This window comes from Dermacentor andersoni, chromosome 2 (assembly GCF_023375885.2).
Source record: "Dermacentor andersoni chromosome 2, qqDerAnde1_hic_scaffold, whole genome shotgun sequence".
Lineage (NCBI taxonomy): Eukaryota > Metazoa > Arthropoda > Arachnida > Ixodida > Ixodidae > Dermacentor > Dermacentor andersoni.
The window spans coordinates 173,592,957-173,614,238 of record NC_092815.1 but is presented as its reverse complement, the minus strand read 5'-3'; the positions used below and the strand labels follow the sequence as shown (position 1 = coordinate 173,614,238).

Below are 21,282 nucleotides of genomic sequence, written 5' to 3'. Positions count from 1 at the left end.
AGTCGATCTGAATAATTACGACAAAACATGCCTGTGATTTGACCTCAGCTTGAGATTAGACTTAGCGATGACGGATTTTTCCGCTTGTTTCTTGCTGACAGGGCGGAGAGCCAGTAACAAGCGCGAATTCGAATATAAGTGGATAGTCGGTGCCCTATGGGCGTTGCCATGGTTAGGGTGGCCATCGGGCGGCTATTACGGTGAACGGCGGTAACAGCCGCAGTAAATTTCGCTATACTACGTGCAAGCGCAGATGTTCTAACAAGTCATATGTATCGCTGTACCGTATCATGTAGGCAGCAAAAATAAAACTCTCCAGTGAAGCCTATAACCAGCCAATCATGCCCGGAACTATTCAGGATGGTCTGGGTGCGAGTTAGTTGGTGTTGATCATTCATATTTAAAACAGCGCCAAAAAACACGGACAAGGGTGGACACAGCGCTCATCCTGTGTCCTCCCTTGTCCGTGTTTTTTGGCGCTGTTTTAAAGATGAATGACCCGGAAGTATATGCCGTTGCGCAAGGATATTGCCTGTGTACCCCTCGTACCTTCGGCAATTCTGCAACCAGCTTGTGAGATGGAGTATAGTTTGTTGCTATGGTATGGTATGGTATAAAGAACTTTATTGGGTCCTGAAGGTCAACTCTAGGTTGACGCGGGCCGCTCCCACGTTGGGACTGTCAGGCCGAGCCCTTCAGCCACATCGCGGGCCTTCTGGACTGCCCGTAATTGGTCAGTGAGTGATTCACTGTGCAGCATTTGCCGCCACCATTCTTGTTCTTTGTCACAGTCTGTGAAGACCGCGGGGCACTGCCAAAGCATGTGGTCAAGAGTAATGATGCCATTGCACTTATTAGGATTGGTTGGCGTTTCGCTCTCCAGATAGATCTTGTTAATAAAATATGTTCTTGGCTTGTAGCGTGAAGTGAACACGGACAAAGAAAGGAGCAGACAGGACGAGCGCGTGTGTGTCCGTGTTCACTTAGCGCTACAAGCCAAGACCATGTTACCATACCAACTCGCTCAACCGTCTATCCTTTTGCATTAATAAAATATGGACTTGGGTATGTCTTTGTCTGTAGCAAACGTAATGTGACAGCTAATATTATATTTTGCGGTGACAAATGTCTGTTTTCATTCGCAACATGCAATAAAGGTGCGCGAGGTGCTCTATTTATGTAGGCATACGAGCCACAACAATGTCACTTCTGTTTCTCGTGTTTTCCTTGTGACATTGCAGATACCTACGTTCTTTAACAAAAATACGTAAGCGCAGATATGGCCTCGTTTTCCAGTAGTCCCATTTTAATATTTCACTCACTCATGCGGAACTTCCGTGTGCCTATCGCTCAGAAGCTGCATCCACGTTTACATTTGGTGCATGTTACCGTTCTTTTTATGTTAGTTTCAAAACCATGGCATAATGCTGCAACAGTTTTATCGAAGAAGTTGGAATCAATAACGCGACTCATGACGGCAAGTTTTACAAATGCCTCGCAGTCAACATGAAATAATAAAAACGAGCAGTCGTTCGAACGTGTTCTAACGGACGCCAGGAATAGTGCCCTTGATTGATATTGTCGCACTGGTAACAAAGCTGAGGCAATTTGGGTCCTTTCGCTTGCCTTTGTGTACTGAAGAATAGTAGTAAAACACTTCTCTAGCTCAAATACAAAACTTTCGGGTTCGCCAGGCACCGGTGCAGAGGTGGTTTTTTTCCTCCGAAGATAATGCCTAAAAGGCCGGCTGAGTCCGTCAGCACGCGATCGATCCGTCTGTGCTCAGTAATAACCAAGCATGACGAGAAAAAATCACTCCAGTTCGGAGCTTCGGCGGTAGTGGTTTTAATTAGGCCATTTTCTTTTTTTCACGTCCCCAGTGACTGTACAAGAAGCAGAGAGTGCTGATGCAGCACATTGTAAGCATACGTTTATGTGCTGTCGCTGAAGGCTGCCAGCCGTACTCACCGACCCTTTTCAGGCTGTGATATGTCGCTGCAAAGATGTGTATATATGAACGGATTGCTGAACTAAGGTAATGATGCATTTCCCGGTTGCGAAGGACGAAAAACTGCGATTGGAATTGCCAATAACAGCCCATAGAGCGTCCCGAGTTGGCGGTTCAAATAAGAAAGTTTTTATGAAGTTACTGTACTAATCCTAAAAGAAAATCACTGCTGTGCCAAGTGAGAGCATACTATTCGACTTGGGCAAAGAATTTTTCTGCCTTATAGAAGTGTAGGTTTCAGTTATTGCATATAGTTTTTCTGTGTGCGACGTGTAAGCACTGATTGTAACCACGCCTCTGTATTGACATCCTTAATTTAATAATGTCTCATCCCTAAAAGGCGTTCCTCAAACTATTGAAAACTACCTTATTGACTGTAAGGATGCCATATTATTTAAAGATGACCAGCATATAAATTTGCTGAAATACCTTAGTCTAAGCTCTCATAGTATTCAATATGCTGTTGTTCTGTGTGATACGATAATAGAATATGATAAGAGTAACAACCCCCATAAACCAATCTTTCAATAGAAACTACCGCAACAAATGTAGTGCTTTGTCGCACCTATAAAACCACATCAAAAAGTCACATACTAACATAACCAAATACGCAATAAAAAGCCCATAACAGCATACGCAATATTGTATTACTTATGCGACTTTATGGTACTGCTGAAGCCATGAAAGCAGAAATGCCTGATAACACTTTGGTAAAGCTCAAGCTGATATCTCGTTTAGTCAATTTCCTTTTTGGTGGAGTTTAATCTGCTGGTCACTGACGCTTGTACATATTGACATAGTGCCTGACAGTCACGGCAAAAGCTGATTTCATTATTTTTATGGCATGGAGTTACTGAGCTCCAAGCCGTGCTGCTCTTTCTTTAGCACAGCTTCGTTCAGTTGCAGCAAAGATATAAATTTAATATATGCTGGGCCAAGGTGCAGACATTTCTGCACTCTTGCTTGTCATCATATGCGTATATTTCTCCCATTTCTGCCCAGAATGATGCAGTTGATTCGATTTCCAAGGTTGCTTTTACTTTGCTTGTAGTTCAGCTTAGAAGGCAGAATTCCCCACTCTTTTTCTGTTCTTCCGGGATTAGGCAACAAGCGAGAATACTGCTTCAGTGAGCACAGTGGTTGCCTTATTTTCTCCTCCAATGTAATAGCAGTTGCTGGTGCTACGAACTTAGCAAGAGCGTGGTCCATCTACCAGCAGTCCTTTGTTCACTTGGTCGCATATGTTTGAAAATACAAATAATTGGCAGAAAATTTGCAGGTCATGCGCTTCAGCTTGCTCACCAGCATCAGTGTATGTCGCGATGCAACGCTTGAAACAGTTTCTCCAGGTAACGTATTCCAATGCCAACAAAACTTGTGTGTCAGTATCGCATCACTCCTTTCTCTCGCGTTTGGTCGGATGAATTTATGCAAGAGAAGAATCTGCCTAATCATCGCACGAATTGCTAAGTATACGTGGACCAAAATAATAATTGAATTGGTTTAAGCAATGTAGCTAGTTGGGCGAGTTGGTTCAGCATTGCAGCCTTGATAATGCGCCTAAGATACAAGGACAAGAGAAAGGACAAGAATTAGTAGTGCATGTGCTACGTGTGTCTTGTCATTATTTCGTCCTTTTATTATTTTAGATGCATTTGCACGTCTGAAATGGTTTAAGCATGCTGCATCTTAATTTCAACATGTAAGGCTGACTAGATTTTGTGTGGTTTTTAGTTTGCCTGCATGGGGGTTTACCTTTGATAGAGAGAGAGAGGGATAGAGGAACAAAGAAAGCCGGATAGGTTAACCAGACGTACATCCTGTTGTCTACCCTGCACGGAGGTGAGAGTACGAGGGGTTAAAAGAAATAAATGAAGGCAAGTGGAGCGAGTTCACCTGCACAGAAAACAGAGGGTGTCTATGTCTTTTCAAATTCAGTTATTTTAGAAAGTCATTAGAGCATGTATAGCTTACCCGAGTTTCTTGATGGACTTCTCTATTTGAGCGTTCCCAACATCGGACTACTCCATTCGCGTCGTCGGAAATATGCCCTACAAAGTACAGCCGAGCAAAAATGTATTGCATGTGTCTTTATTGTAACAATATTGTGTTTATTTATTCAGAGCAAAGAAAGTACTGCAGGTGGCTTCGTCGAAAAGGAGAGGGGCGTCTTCGCAGTTGTCTTTATACTGATCAATGCAATCCTGCGGCGGCTGATGCATGACTTCCCAAGATATCCACATCATGCATTCTGTGAAGGCAAAAAGAAAACCCGCCTCGGCACATGAGCTTTTTGAAATTACATCAGGCGAAATGGTACTTGGGAACTACGTCTTCATCTTCCCCACAATTGATATCTATTAGGCGAGAAATGAGGTGTTCAGATGAGATGTGTTGTTGTAATGTGCTCTATGATCATAAAATATCTCATTTTGCCGGTAACCTGATTTGCGGTATGCCAAATTCCTTCGAAAATTGAACTTCCAGTAGGGAGGCTACGTTTGAAAAGGCAATTAAGTTATATTGTTTTGAATGAGGCGAGTGCACCACCAATCTCGCAACGCATATATTCGCGAAGTCTCGCCTGCGTGGCCTTGTATCTGAGGGGAGCAAGAGATATGCCATAGGAAGTTATTAAGACGCAGTCGCGGTCGAATACCGCAATTTAAGATCGCCGCCTGCAAAGGTGCAAAATGCCCGCCTGTTTCAGGTACGATAAATGTTTGTGTTGCCATCGATGGTTTCAGAGGAGCAGTTTTAAGAGTCAGTGTTTCCCCTAGAAAAGTGGGCTACATTTAGGCGAGCACCTTGAATTACACATATTTAGCTAGCTTCATAGCTAGCTATCAACGAACACTTATTCGCGCAGCTTCAGGAAGATTCTCGAAAGCGAAAATGCGATCGCTTCGTTTAGAAATACTGATAGCGCTTAGAAATAGGACATGGAATGGTCTATTTAGGTCTGGTATCTGATGGTGAAAATAAAAATATTCGTAAGTTTCTTGCTGTGGTATTTATTCATCGTTGACTATTTTTATTTGCTGAGACGTGTCACAGTTACAATGTGGTTTTCCTTATATATTTCCCCAAGCTGATAGCCCACACTCGCGCATTTTGAGCTGTGCCATTGCCTGCCTCTTCTAGCGAGCACTGCTTTAGGTGACTCTTAAAGCTTGTCTTTCAACAGACCATTCAAAAACACCTTAGGGTGGTACTGTTTAACTGCCATATGGAATGGTGAAATTGCAAAGCATACCATAATAGGCCAAACTGTGGTGCAGTCATGCATACACATGCTTTCTCCTTCAATTTAAATGTAAATATAATTACTTGAAATAAATAACAGTTGAAGTTAAGCAACGCAGTATAACTGCTACAGTGTGTTGATTGGTGCGAGGTGCGATATATATATGTATACATATACGTATGCGTATTTTTGCTGTGACACCGTCTTTTTTTGTTATCCTGACCGTACAAAGACTTGCGTGCATTACTATTGTTTACCGGCTCCTCGCCGAGGAACCAATCACAAGGCCGATCGAATGACGGCGCTCGCGACTGCTCCCTGCCTGCCAGCCTGTGGGCATCTGTTTACATGTAAGAACAATACAAGAAATTTCAACTCAGCCTGCACCAATTTCGAACGGTATCAGATGCGGCACTGTGTAGCCGTTCTCTCACCTCGCGAGCTCCTGTAAGGAATATCCACAATGAGGCAGTCCTTGTAGTCCGAGTATAGGTATGTACCACTTTGAAGAGAACCGTCAGCTGCAAAAAAGTGGTAACTAGAGATATTTTGCGATTTCAGTCATCGCTCAATTCATTAAACAAACTATAGCCCCTTCTGTAAATGCATATCCTTCTGTGCGGCTAGAAACTTTGTGCCATGATCATACATTTCTTCAGATATTGATGAACGTCGGGGTTTGTGATTATTCAGCAAGTTATTGCACGCCACAGTCTTCTACAATATATGTAGAACTAGCGTTAGAGAATTTAGTATATTTGTAATAGTTATAGAAAAATAACAAAATACGGCATTGCTACAGGAATACCAACATTCAACTGAGTCACTGTCATCACTGCACAAGTAAGCCCGCTGGAAAGGACGCTACCAGATACGCATCTCTGTAGTATTTTGGGAAACATAAGTACTCCAAATTTGTTGGAGGGCGACTCAGCCTCTAGTTGATATCGATGTTATCGAATGTCTTCCATAGTTAGTTGGGGCTGACAATGGAGTATATCAAACATAGCATTTTTTCTGAGGCCCGCAGCTCCTGAGACACCGGCGTCCGCGTCTTCGACCAATACTCAGCCTCGCAACGGCAGCATGTGAGAACACTAGCTATCCCGAGGGCAAAATGTGACAACGCTTCCCTTACCTACGGTAACACCAGTACCGCCACCTGGTTAATACACTCTAGCATGGTGGTACCACCACTGTGAGATGGTACTTCATGGTGGTACCATCGCCACCAATAGCAGCAGTACCACTTGTACCAAAACCACTGGGAGCACCAGTACCAGATCTGTCACTGCGAACGGCACACATTTTTACACTGCTAATCTCCAGATTCAGCCCAAGAAAGAAGGTAGAAACATCGATACGGAAAAGTGAGGCCAAGTCGCGAAGAAATACATTCTCTTAAACTGACCGCCTGTTCAAATACCATAGCGACATTAGCAAGCGAGACAAAGCTAAAACGTTATATTGCCGTACGACGTAAAGCACGATACAAAATTTTAAATAATTTTCATGACACTGTCCACATTACTAAACTTCGGAAGAGAGCAAGAACAAAAACAAGAAATGCCACTACCTGAGTACAGAATACGCCAAACAGTAAGTATTATGTTTTCTAAATTGCACGATATGTACCATCATAGTCAAATTCTTTGTTATTTACCTGAATTCGTCTCTTCCCTTGGCCATCGTTTCGTTTTTACAAAGGCAACACAAAGACACACAATAAGTTCCTTGTAAATCAAAAAAGCATATTCACCATTTTTGTTCTTGTACAAAACCTCGCCTGGCGTGTCGCTACCGCGGACATAGAACGATATATTTTTCCTGCAATGGTTCGTCAAACACAGTGGTAAATAAAACAAGCTCAGTATTTCCTGGAGCTGAGCCTGAATATGCACACTGTGTCATCAAACGGAGCACCGCGGCATTTACTGCTTCCCCGTAGATTACAAAACACACAATTTTCACAATGAGCAAGTCAGCCGAACATAGATCTAAGAGTGCAAAACAGTCGACACCAGTGTACCGCCATCCGGTGTAAACTAGAAGTTGCTGCAGCCTTATTCGCCCATTACATCATCCCCTCACTTCTACGTATTCACTTTGTGTTGTATACCAGGAAAGTGGTGATTTAGACTAGAATGCTTTGTCAAGAACCTTACGGAGATGCTTGTTGTCAGTTGTCAATATCTGTAGACTGGAAATCGTCAAGGAGATGGTAGTTCTCCAGTAAGCAACCCCTCTAAATTTAAGCGTGGCAGACGGGACCAACATTTATTTTTTGCAAGACGCTCACCCGTTTTGCATGCTAGAAGCACTGACGACAGCGGTAAGGTGGTATCGGTTCTTTTAAAGGGCGCGTTTGAAGCATGTAATATGTTTACATAGTAGTGTGCGTGGCAGGCCCTTCAATAAGTTCTGTGGAGGGGCGGGATGTTTAGTTGCAAAAATGAGTTATACTGAGTTAATGGTTACTGGGTAAGTGCTTAACGCTGACTATTAACTCTTAACAGAGAGTTAATGGTCCGGTCTTGCTAGAGACTTCGTCAATATTTTGTTCAGGCCTGCCAGGCGTGACATAAAAACGTATGTCCGTCCTGTAACAAAATCACGGTTCATGGGTTTTTAAGTCAAGCGTTACAAGCGCAATGACACGGTCTTCTTTCCAAAGTTGAACGGATAATAACACTAACTTCCTGGGAGGCACATGCCGGCGCCTTTCTGCCGGGTTCATCCTGTGGGCAGTGCCGCATGAGAAGGCCGCGGTCAACGTTGAGAGAGATGGTAAAGCCAGGGAACAAAATACTGCGCCGGCGACATTGTAACTTGTGCACTGCGGCAAGCATTATTCAGTCCGCTGGCGCTCCCGATGGACAGCACGGGCTCCTTAGAAGATTCGCTATGTTGTGAAACAACAATGGAAAGAACCTTTCACTAAAGGGAAATTCAGTAAAGGGTATTTGGCGGATTTCTCGCCGCGTGCGCGTGTCCCCCATATTTTTCTGGCAAATGTCGCGCGCTGCAGAATGTCCACATGTGCTGCAGCATGCGAGCTGTACATTTCTGCAGATTGCGTAGGTTCCCAGCTTTCTATAGGTGGTACGAGAAACTATTAATGCGAAGCAGTTTTATGGCGTAAGCTGTTGTGGGCTCATTCCAACAGCCGTTTCTGGTGGCGATGGTGTCAAACGCCGCTGCTGGTGTCCGGCGTTAGTAGCAGCTATCGCCGGGAATTGGAAAAAAAGACCCACTTCCAGCGGGCTTGGAACCCGGGCCCGCTGCGTTGGAGTGATCCACGCTACCACTAATCAATGGCAGCTTTTTTTTTTTCTTTATTGCCTCACTTGACACACAGCTTACTCAGCCACGCCAACGCTTGCTAGCACGCAGTGAAAACGATGCCCTATAAAAGAATCCTAGCGTGCGAAGAGACCCCCGATGCGACATGCGCACCGCGTAGCTTCGATACGTGCACATTGTGCACTGCACTTGCGCATTATTACGTCACGTAGAACGCCGCGTAGCAGATGCACATGTACCGGTACAAGGCTGTTAAAGAAGGTTTGAGGAAGAAGCAAAAAGTTTATGTAGGTGCATACGAGAATGCTAGAAAAAAGATGCATTGTGTGCCTGATTAAATGAAGCTGGCTATGAGAATATCACCGCCGTGTTTCAAAGGGGCTGCCAATAAGTCGTGATCATCATTAGCGTCGAATCATGCCTCTTGCCTTGCAATATGACATTCGCGCCGCGTAGCGTCTATACGTGCGGCTTTTGCACTGCAGTTACGTATTGCTACACCAGGTGGCACGCCATATAGCAGCTGCCTAGGTAATGGTGCAAGATACATGAGGAAGGAAGTCTTGAGGGGAAGGTAGATCAGGATGTGCAAGTCTTCAGGAAGGCAGAGAATATTATGGGGATGTAAAACTATTGATGTAGTGAAATACATGTATGGTACACCTGAATAATTCAAGCAGGCTAGATGACTGTTTTTCACCGTCCCGTTTCAAAGGGCATTAAATCAGCATCACCATCACTAACATCGTCATATGTCATTTGACATGCGCGACGCGTAGCGTCGATACGTAAAACTGTGCATTGTAGTTCCGTTAGATTCCACAAGGTGTCCATGTAGCAGTTGCATGATCTATTTAGCTGACCCTGGATTTAGCAGGCTAGGTGACTCTTTGTCACCATCCCGTTTCGAAGCCGATGTCATTAGTGTGGTCACCATCATCATTAGCAACGTACCGTGACTCGGGTCAAGAGATGTGACACGTCCGCCACGTAGGCTGGATACCTGTGTTTACTCTTCAGTACACGTTACGGCGCCTCCTCGCAAGGGATGAGCCTGAAGGAGCTATTCGTAGAGCAACGCACGCGGCTGCAACCAGGCAACATGAGGCTCAGCAGGCCGCTGTGCAGAGCGCAGGACAAGCTGCGACTCGCCGTTGAGACCGGGCGGACCGTGCAGATCGTTCTCGTGAAAACGACGCGAAGATACTTCGCTGCGAAGGCCTATAGTGCCCAGTGCCAAAAATGGAGCTCCTCTGTAGCCGCTCCTCCAGCTTGCGCTGCGACTGTGCTGCGTGTGTCGCGCAGGCCTGCGACTACTTTAGCGGTGTCAGTCCTATTTTTCGCGCATCTGGCCGCCTTTGTGCGCCAATTTCTAAGATAGTGCACTTTAGGAAACGTAGCAAGTAAAAACAACGAAATTGCGGTTTGGATAGTGATCATACATGAATTGTGCCCGAATTAAATTAAAGGAGATTGTGCCGCAAAGTAAAGCGCGCATAACAGTAAATAATTCTTGGCATCACTGTATCTCATGAGAAGCTGGTTTGCATGCAAGGCTGGGCGCTCCTTTCTCTGGATATGAAGTCGTACTTACAATAATGCGAGGGCCCGCTAAAGCGTTGTCTTGCAACCCCATATAGACATATAGTAAACGAAAAGAGCGGTTGCTCGAGTGGTTTCATGGCCGAGCTCGAGCTTATCCGATTCCGATAGGTGGCCCTACAGGTTTCTCAATCAGGTGGCTGTGGCTGGGGCCATGGCTTGCAGCTTCAGAGGCGGCACAACCTTGCACGTACGATGCGCTGTCAGACCACGTCGCCGCGCCCGCTACTCTGTAATTTGCGGCCGAAGGTCGTTGTTGCGTTCGTATGCCGGCGTCTATCACTAGTGCTTCCTCATCATCTCGTAGTAAGAACGCAGACAGTCCTTTTGCACGGTGTTAAAAACTTATTCGGTTCGTGATTCATTGTGTCAATGTTGGCCGTATGAACGAGTGACGGAGGGGGCAATGCCGGCCATGAAGCCATTGACAGCTGCTGCTCATTTGTAACGATGCATTTCATTTTGCATTTTGTCTTCTTTTTTATCATGCGCAGCCATGAATGTTGATGCCAGCGATGATAGCGTCCAGGCAGTAACCGAGCCGCGAGGCACGTTTGAAACGCTGACGACGTTCAAAACAAAGGAAAATCAAATCGTTCGTCAAAAAAAGTTGCCTATGTACATACGCCGTTCGATGGAAAGGGCTTTATGTTCATTTATTCATGAGCACAACGCGCAATTGCTTCTGAAAAAGTATGGTGCGCCAGTTTTGAAAAAGAAATATGGCTATGCATATAGCCGTGCACGTGCGATATTTCCTGTATCGCAAAGATGCGGATGCTCCCAAACTCTGTCGCATGATATGTGCACTCGAATGTTGTCAGCTATAGGTGTTTTGGCGTTTTAATTGCGTATGGAGTCCTTTCCACTGATAGTTCTTTCTTTCATAGAATTCATAACAGCGCTTCCACACAGTCATCCTTTTTGATGACATACATTAATATCTGATACAGAAACCTATCCATTACACGAAGATTAGTTAAGAGAAATATGCATTACAAGATGGAAGCATATATACTTAAATGCTTTGAAGGTTCCCGTATTGCTTACATTCTGCTTCTTGCATTCTACGTATTGCAGGAACCTCCCCTAAAGATAGAAGCATATATACGTCAATGGTTTGAAGGTTCCAGTATTGCTTACGTTCTGATTCTTTAATTTTATGTATTGCAGGAACCTGCCCTACTCTTTCCTCAGCATACACTCCCCAGCCGAAGTACCTCGTGCATATTCAACGGCAAATTTGTAACAGGACACGATTGCAAGGCTACCAAGACCGCAGGTGAAGACACCAAGCGCATCCGAAGTACTCATTTCAGTGTGATGCCAATATCTTGCAGTTGTTTAATAAGGGCCTCCCTGGATTAGAAATTAGATGACGATGATGTTGATGCGCGCCAAATTGTTTATGCAGCTGGCCCAGGACAGGCTTCAGAGACTTTACTTTTGTCAAAAGTAGAAAAGCACACAAACGGTTAACGAGTTTGTAGTGAGCTTCTAGAATTTTGCGCTTATCCTTGCCCCTGTCTCTGTCAGGAGTAATAACATTACTGAAGACCGCGTAGTAGCCATCTCCACAGCAGTGGCGGGGGAGCTTGGTTCTTCCTCAGAAACGAAGGAGGTGAGGTGTTTACACAACCACACATTGGTAAACCGGCCTGTACACCGGCCTGTAAACCGGCCAATTCTAAACTTCTTCGTATGTGAGAGGAAACTTAGATACCATGCTTGTGGCACATGCTGAGAAAAATTTCTCAGGTTGCGCCGTACAACCCGGATTCCTTGTCCTGCTTGTGAGATTTGCGAGTACAGGCCCGAGAGCTTGCAGGGAGCAGAAAACACGACTTTTTTGCATTTATAGTTTTTATTCTTTTGTCTGTCCTTCACTGTTGTTGATTGTCGGGCTTCCTTGTACTACACAAATTAGGAATATATATTGGTGCTACCGTTGCTACCGTGTTGTGTCGTTGTGTCAGATCTCTTTAGGAAAATTTGACCGGTCACTTCAAGGCTTCCTAAAAGACAACTGTTTGTGCAGGTCTATAAGTACCTTAACGATTTTTTGATACTTTAAAGCTTTCATCTAATGAGTCCTTGCCCGTCGTTTTCAGGAGCTGTTCTGAGTTCCCTGAAAATTTTGTAATTTTTGAAGTTATGCCGTATAAGGATCATGCAGGGTATAAACGTTGTGCTGTCTGCTACCTGCTTGCTCTGGAGCCTGTGCTCGTGCATCTCACGAGGCAGGGCAAGGAATGCGTGAATGCGTGAATGTGGTGAATTACCGTGAATGTGGTTCCTACCCGTTGTTCAGAAGCGCTATAACGTAAAGATATTCCAAACTTTTATATTCCAATTCTGCAATCAAGGCTCCACGATTGGTCAAACATTTTCGGGTCATCCCAATTTGCATGTCCCTTAGGCGATGTCACGAAAATCGCGAAAGCTCCTCATCTGATATCACGTGCACGCTTTGATTGTGCATCATAAGACAGAACAAAAGAAAAATAATAATTTCTCATACGACGATTTTCGCCACTATCTCTCTGGTATTGTATAACATATTTCGGACTGCGCTCACTTCGCCTGTCTGTTACGCAGCGTCACAAAACCACGAAAGAGGCAATATTATGCCTAAGAAAACTGAATTGTTTACCTGAATAGCTGGAGACTGGCCCACTCCTTACGGAATAGAAGATGGCTGCGCGCTGATTGCTCAGGCACTGGCTAATCCCACTTGCCGGAGAGCATCGGTATGTTTGCATATAATAAAACGTTTTGTGTGGCCGTATAACGTTATCGAGCCCTTTGGGCGTGTTTACGACATCGCTTTGCCAACTCTTCTTTCTTGAGGATCCGTTTTAGCGGCATTCTTGACGTTCCGTTGTACGCGGCCGCGATTTTCCACCAGCCATCGCAAGCTAAGTGAGGGGATGTTGACTAATCGCAGACACCGCCACGACCTTCTTCATCCGGTTATCTATTTTCACTGGGCTGGCTCGGCCCAGTCAAAACTCTCTCTACTTGAGCGTGCTACTTGCCTCTTGTCAGCCAGCTAGATAAGAAAAACCGCTCATTGTACGCAATGTTATTCTCTGTGAAAGTAAACAAAAGTGACCTCCTATAAATGAGGAGAGCTGTTGATTGGGCTTATCTGATAACGCCGTGTGTCAGCGCCCGAAGCTTACGTCGGTTTTTACGTAAATTTGACAGTAGGGAGTGAAACATAAACATATTGAATTTCCTATCATCACTAATTTGGGAGTTACACTGAATTTTCCAACCGATACCTTCGTATTGCGAAACGAAAAATCAATACTATTTCTTTTATATCAATATTATTCAAAATACCTTTTTTTTCATTTTATGTTGTCGTCGAGCTGCCATACCGACGAAAAGAGACTCTAGTGCATCACGTGAGCTTCAGCTATGAAGCTGGTGCGTTTTAGACCTCTGTGTAGTTTTGACATCTTTCACATGGGTCGAACATTTGTTTAGTTTTTCTAAAAATAAGATTTGCATCCATCTCATCTTACTCAAGCCTTCGCTACGAGATGGCGCCAGAATAGCACGCATTGTCTGGGAGGGCTGTCTGCGGCTAATCGCGCCCACGCGTCAAGCATGCGCTCGCTTTTGCGATTTCCAGATTAGCGAGGCAGTCGCGTCGTACTTCGCTCCGTTTGCCCGCGACAGCCATGGTATCTCGCGATATGAAAACACGTGTAGCGCTGCGCTGAACTTTCGCATTACAGAATATTGGAATCTTCGGTGATTCTTTTTTTTTACTGGTTTCTTCTGTAAATACAAACGTAAGCGCAGCAGCTTCTGTAGTGGTATTGCGGAGGGTTAACGCATAATTGCCGCAGTTTGGGGAATATTGCGGCGACGGCCGAGAGCTCTAGAGGGCATTGTGGCGGTGTGTGTTAAAGGCCTGATAGATACCAAACGACTTTGTAGCATCGCTTTAACCCTTTGCCGCATTCCTCTAATGCATATACACACTCAGCCACCCCTCGACGCGATGTGCCAGACAGCAACAACTACAGTACGGGAGAAGTCATAGGAAAGGGCAAGGAAAGCTTAGTTTTACCAACAAGTGGCACACGGAAGGTGGAGCGTGGCGGGGAAGCCACCTTGGCAGACTGGCAGACAGGCGTGCGCATCGAAGAATGAGGTGGCTTGGGCGAAGCGTTCTTGAAGTAAAAACACAGGCGTGGAGCGCCGCTTTGGGACCCGCTCCGTTATTCTCGTGAAGAGCGCCCCCTCTCCCCTTCAAGAGAGGAAGCACGAGCACAAACGCTTTGCAATGTGAACTGCGAAAATTCCATGTCCTTATAGTTACCCTACAGTCGAAAACTGGGTTTGCTAACAACGTATATGCTGCACCGCCAAACTCAGAGTACAGGCGTGGGCAGGTTTCGGTTGTATAAAACGTGATTCTGTTGAAGAGGAATAATAATTTGCTCGGCTAGGTTGTGGTTGAGATTATTTCGTTGGAGGATATGGTTCCCGCACCGGCGTGCGAATCCTTTGTTTTATCGACATAAGACAGTTTACATAGTATCTTTACACAACGCTACACAACAACATGTCCTACAACACATTGTTTTACCTAGAAGGGTTAGTGTAGACGGCTTTCCAAATTACCATCCCCTCCACTGTTGTTCTTGTTGCAACAATACAATTTCGTTCGTAGAGGCCCACACTGCAGTATCTCCACCCTTGGCGCCTGCGGATTTTTGGAGACGCACATACCCAATGCAACTGTGTATGTCCCGATTGTAATATGATTGGCCTAAATTTAAAGAGAACAAGCGGGCAAGGCTACCAGATAATCTTCAAAGCTAATAGCACTTATCACTGAGATAGCCTCATCACTCCGACTGCCAGGCGAGACGTGACACCATCCAAGAGTGCTAGAAGTGAAGTTTGGACCATCAGAAAGGCCAACTTAGAGATTTTTTTTTGTGCGTGGCCGCGGGTGCGCATTGGAGAGTGCATGTGGGAGTGAACCTGGAGTCGACGGCACGAAGCTCAAGCTATCGCACTGCAATTGTGCACCCCCATAGCCACTCCCTGAGATGACCCGTTCAGAGACGAGTGACGCGAAGAAGGCCGACCATCGACGTCACGCACCAACAAATGGCGCGCCCACTCCGCGGTTATTCTGATCTGGGACAATTCGGTTGATTGTCGCTGCTATGCACGTGACCTCATTTAAGACCCGGATAGTCAAACTTTAGAACAGCATCGCTCGAGACTCTGAGAGAGGGATGCCGTGTGAACATTATGTAAATGTCTTGCCCTGGATTTCGTCATCGTCATGTCCGCTTCCGCCGCAGTCTCCTGAATCACGCGATGAAAAGCTATCCTACCCAGCTTTCTCGCATAACCACACATATATACTTATAGATTGTATATCTAGATACATATAAATTGTGGCGCTACGCAGCAGTGCTATTGCTCTGGCCGATGCCTGCCGCCTCACTGCAGTTGCACGCGAGTAATGCTGACAACGGCATTACTTGCATCCTAAGCCTATGGCGCAGGAGCTGAGACAGACGGAAAACTGGGAAAACTTTTGGCAGTTTTCAGCTCAAGCTTTAGCTTCACGTTTACAGTTCTTTTCGCCCGGACCAGTGTATGTACACCATGGTGGGGCAAGTTCATAACAGCACAGTGAGAACGCCAATATTCATGCGCAGAGCGTTCATGCATGGGAGCTCTGGAATGCAGAACGCTGTCCTACCTCCGAGAGAGCCGATTAGGCCGAGCACGAGATTGAACCATTAACAGCGAAGCAATTGGAATGCAAAATTTACGCGTTGCGAAAAAACACGGCGAAGGTTGGTAACGCGGAAGCTATCTATGTGTACTGCACAGACCGCAAGGCCATCGTCAATGTGTTGCAGAACATAAAAAGTCATAGAATGATGCAGCTGCAATATAATTATCGAATCGAGAGCGAAGTGCACTCTTGCATTATGTTGACTAGCGCTATCTACATGTTCTACGTAAGACTACGCAAAGTGCATGACCAGGAGAGTACGTCCTGCTTGTCCTACACTAGAGCTTTGCAATATTTTTTTGGAAGCCAGTGATTGCTTTATGCCGAACATTTGCAGATCGCCCACCAGGCAGTCGGTGCATCCTTCGGTGCCGACTGCCTGAACAATAAAGATGCCGCTAGTTTGGGACTATGACACATGATCGGAGCTAGAACAACGTGCCAGGGTAACTTTGGGAGCTTTAATACTGCTACTAAGTAAGCACTTTGACTCTTTAGCCCCAAGTAATGTCGGTAGATTAACTCTTTTGGTCAAAAATACGCGACAGCACTTGCATAGTATACAAAGTAATCTGATGACTGAACAGAAACTGACACTGTAAATAATAGTACTGATTGCTTAGTAATAGGACTGCCTACAGCTCACAGATGTGTCTGCTGTGCCCTGTTCAGGTTGTCCGCAAGTGGAACAAGACAAAAAAGAGAACGTTCAGCGAGAGCGACATCACATTTTGTCGCCCGTCCACTTTTATGCTGTCAATGTTCCAGACACTGGGAACCGACTTGCTCAACACTGTGCTTACCGTTTGCTCACGTTTATTCTTTTATGTCTCGTTTCCTTTGATAAAATTGAGATTAAGGTACCTCGGCTACTCCATTTTTGTATGTTACTTTGTTGCTGTGGTTGCTTTCAGGCAGTAATCACAGCTCTTGTTTTGGTTTTATGCTCCATTTGACTTAGAAGCTCAGGCTCACACTGTTTATAGTCATTGATCTGTAACACCACAATACTCCTATTTGGTGAGCGAGCACTGAGAAAAAACACAAGCGTTAAAATGAAAAGAATATATGTCATTACCTTCAGCTATTGAGAAATTCAAGATATGTTTAGAACGCTTGCACCTCCACAACGTGTCGCTAAAATGAGTTTTAGTTACGTATTATAGGCATTGTTTTGGCTGTGGAGACTGCTCTGTTGCTAATTTGAAAAATATTGTAAAGGAACGTTCACCGTGGTTGGTTCGCTGCTTGCACAATGTGTTATTACTACTGCTTTCCTTGCCTAGTTCGACGGGCGCGAGTGCACCCTCATTTCATGCTCAGAGTTTCACCTAACTTTATTGTGATTAACATTCCTCGCCTTTTTTGGCATTTTGGGCCTATCTATCAGTCAGGGGCAATAGATTTGTGGTCGTGGTTGTGATGTTGTGGTCGTTCCATCCTCGTCATTCCAGCTTCGGGGTCTCACTTCCCTGATGCCGTCGCCATCGCGCCTTTTTCTATGTCTACCTGGTATCCCTATTGGTCTAATAGTTGGGCCACTACGCATGTACTAGTGGAAATCATGCCATCATGGCCCTTGCAACGTCGTCACTGCAGCTTCGTCATACAGGCTTCTTGAAACTGTCTTTGTCAGGTCATTATTATCATTCACTCGTCGTCATCCGATTCTCGTCATACCATTGGCATGCCCTTTGTGTCGTCATCAAACAGTCCTCGTTATGCCTTCGTCAATATTGACCGCACGAAGACAGTTGAAAAAAATTTCACGCTACACTGCAACGGTTCCGCATAGAAGACCCAACGAGCGAAACAACGAACTGTGAAGGAGTAACTGCGATGCATTTTAAAAATATTACAATGAAAATTCATGCATAACAAGAAATTTGTAGAAAGTTGGTGGTAGTATGGAAGGAATTTATTGACAAAGGAAGTACAAATAAAACCAATGTTAATACTACCACAAGCGGCTGATGGAGACAAACTTTATTTACACAAACCCTAGTCCGTGCCCACTAAGAGGAGCCAAGCCTAGCTGATAGACAGGCACACAAGTTTAAGGTGCTTAAGCAGTGCCTTCATGTTGACATTAGGGTCGGTAGCTTACAGTTTAAAAAAATGTCGGAGGACACGTAAGCACTTCTTATTAGTTGTGAATGCGAAAGCATTAATATCCTATTCAATGTCACTGAGCGATCCTTCGGGTTTTCCGCTGCGAGTAATATGCCCTAGTGCTACGTTCTGCCCGAGCTAGCAAGCAGCAGCGACTTGTGCGGCCAATGCAGCATGCCACCGACGTCCTGCGGGACGAGAGACCAAGGAAACAGCAGCGGCGACCAAGGCGGGCAAGCGCTCGCAGCAGCTAAACGCAGTGGGGGTGACAGAGAGAGAGAGATGCGGACCGCGCACCGTCTTCCGAGAGTTAGACGGCGCCACCCGCACGACCCCATCACGCGACTGCCTCGCTGCCACCAACCCGTCTCTCCACAACCTCACGTCACTGTATCTGTTCCATGGAGGCGCGCTAAGGATGTGGTGTCGCGGCCAATGGGAATTTAGGTGCCGTTTCACTGCTACACATGCTGGCTTTTTCGCTCAGTGGGCCTGTTGGTAACTCGGTTTAGCGGAGGCAAGTAATACACGCTTTGACAGGTTCAGAACGCACAGTCGACTGGCTTTATTTCGAAGTAAAAGCAAGTGTGCGCAGTGGCCGTGGTGGCGCCCCGTCGGGCGAGCAGGGGGCCATGACCCCCACGTGGACGCACGGCAAACTGGTTTCCCCGGAGCAGGGAAGACTACTATAGGACGGTCGCAACAGTTCATTTGATGCATTCGCATCAAAAATGCAGGCGCCGAAGTTGGAGTGTGAGACGTGGACAGAACAGAGACGTATCTTTATAAACTTTCAGTAGGATTTTAAGATCACCAGACCAGTAGATGGTGGGATGAAGAAGACGTTCGGGTTTCCACTCAAAGAGCTTCCTTCCTCATTTTGTGCTGAGCTCCTTGCTTTTCGAGAAGCGCTGTGCTTTGTCGCCGCCTTTTCCACGGTCCGCATTGCCCGCATCGCCGTCTGCACATGTGCCCTCCAGGTGACGCGGCTTCTGCGACGCGCCAGTCAGAGGCTTAAAATATGTCAGCAGATCCATCTTCTGGCGGCACGCACCCCGCAGCAAATATCTATTGAGTGCATCCCGCGCGAATGTCTGAGCTTCCAAAGCCGTGGGGATTCTGCGACCCGTCTAGCGACCTCTACATCGTCACAACCTCAGCTCCTTTACCTAGATGATGCCACCCTTCTTTTAACAAGAAATGAGCACCTCCGGCTCCGCACACGGGTTGTCATACCTCCATGTCCAGTAACCCTCCCCCTTGGAAGTATCCGGGTCGGGGTTGCTCTTACTCCTGCCGTGATTCGGAAGTAGCCGCCATTTCACCAGTTACATTTCGCCAGTGTCCAGTCTGCAAGTCACGCAACGCTGAAGCCGACATCCACCAGCTGCTGTGGGTTTGCCCCGCGTTGAAAGCGAGGAGGCTTCGGCACCTCGCAGCAGCGGTACTTTGGCCGCATAATCCTGGCCATTACACTGCTCCGACGCAGAGACCACATTACCGATCCCTCCTGGACTTTGATAGACCCGCATATCTTTTTTTATTGATTTAATCATCGTTATTCGCCATCATACCATAGCCCTGTATCGCCTGAGGCATCAACCCTCCCATTAAAAAAAAAAGCTAGCCCGCCAATGTGTTTCAACTAAATTAACAAGCACGATGTCACGCGCGCACAAGTAATCATGAACACATATCTCTCGATGAGCGCGCAAACTCGCTCTCAAAAGGCTGGAATTAGGAATCGCGGCGGCAGCAATGGTCGCGCATCTCTCCCTTCAACGTGAACGAAACGTCGAAAGCACAGCGCATACAGAGCTGCAGCACTACGCGCACTCTGCAAATATGGCAGATCGCTTTGAAGGCCCGCGCGGGCGCGCACCTCGCCCACGTCGCAGATCACTTGCGACATACGGCACCCGTACGGCCGCGCCGTAAGCAGCAGCCGTCGGAGAAGGACGGCCACTTTCCTCGCCTCACACCCGTGCCTCGCGCGCTACAGAAAAGGGCGCGCTTCTTGCTCGCACACGCGAGATGGAGCCGCGTTCACCGGCTCACGTTTGCATGCTTTCATTGGCACATATAGCATGCGACACGCGGCGATGATTTTATTGCCCTTGAGCTTGATACGGAACCTCACGGCGGCGCCGACGCCGAAGGCAGAAATGCACCTTGGATGCCCATATAACTCCTATCGCAACAAAACGGACGAATTGAAAACTATATAACCTCCCCAAAAATACTAATCGCATTGTCAGTCAAGTCAACCGGTCCTTCTGTGTTGCACTCATTGTGTTGGGGACGTGCGCAACGTAAACAAGGGCTGTTTGGGCGGCGTTCTTAAGGATGAATGCATCGTAGAACCTACTGTGCTATTGACCTGACCTTACATTTTTATGGTAGGCCTGGTGCAACCCAATCCTATCCACTAAGGTTTGTCAAAACGAAAGGTTTTTGGCCTAGCTACATAATTTTACACGAGTCCTATATCATTGATGCTAGCCTAGATTCCCTGGTTTATGAGATAGATCGTCCTCTGCCTGCAAGCAAAGAAGTCACTTTAGCAATCCAAAATAAAGAATTTCACAGCAAAACTCTCCGCGTAATGTAGTACTTCATAATTTATAACCATAAATATCATATTAATGCGCTAACACTCATTGTGTTCTTCGCGCTTTTCCGGGGGCTACGTATATATGGTTGTATCTAACCATCTTTCCGCCTACCTGGGTCTCAACATCGAGCTGCTGTGCTCAGGTAACAGGGTTCGGAACGAACTATCGGAACAACTTCGTTCACTGAGTATATGTCAAGATCTGCATAGGACCTGCTCTTGAACGAACCGATTTTACGCTGACAAAGTCCAGTGTAGACGCGGGGCTGAGTAAGCACTGCTGTTTTACCGCGATTCGAAGAAACTATTGGACGCTGACTCGATCGGAGTGCTGGGTATCGGCCGTTCGTGCTGCGCTGATCTTCAGTGACTCTATTTTATTAAACTTGGGTTACAGTATGTGCCAGTAGGCGCCGGTCGCTCTTCAGTCAATTTGCAGCGCCTACCGACGCCGCAATGAGGGAACGCTACTGTCGGCGCTCTTAGCCGGCGTATTGGTGGCGGCTGCGAAAGTAAAAAAATGAAATTGGGCAGCGCATTCTCGGTACACAAGCATTTCTGTTCCAGAAAGCTGCTACGCTGGTCCTCTTCTGGCGCTCCGTGCGACCATT

General features: G+C 46.1%; 1 long non-coding RNA gene across 1 annotated transcript; it reads right to left on the bottom strand.

Moving 5' to 3' along the window:
* Positions 1–4,111: 4,111 nt before the first annotated feature.
* On the bottom strand, positions 4,112–13,057 carry LOC129387412 (uncharacterized). The gene is made up of 4 exons (XR_008614645.1): positions 12,814–13,057; positions 7,015–7,082; positions 5,690–5,776; positions 4,112–4,259 (listed from the first exon to the last, which is right to left on the bottom strand). It is a non-coding gene; the product is annotated as an uncharacterized lncRNA (long non-coding RNA).
* Positions 13,058–21,282: the final 8,225 nt, after the last annotated feature.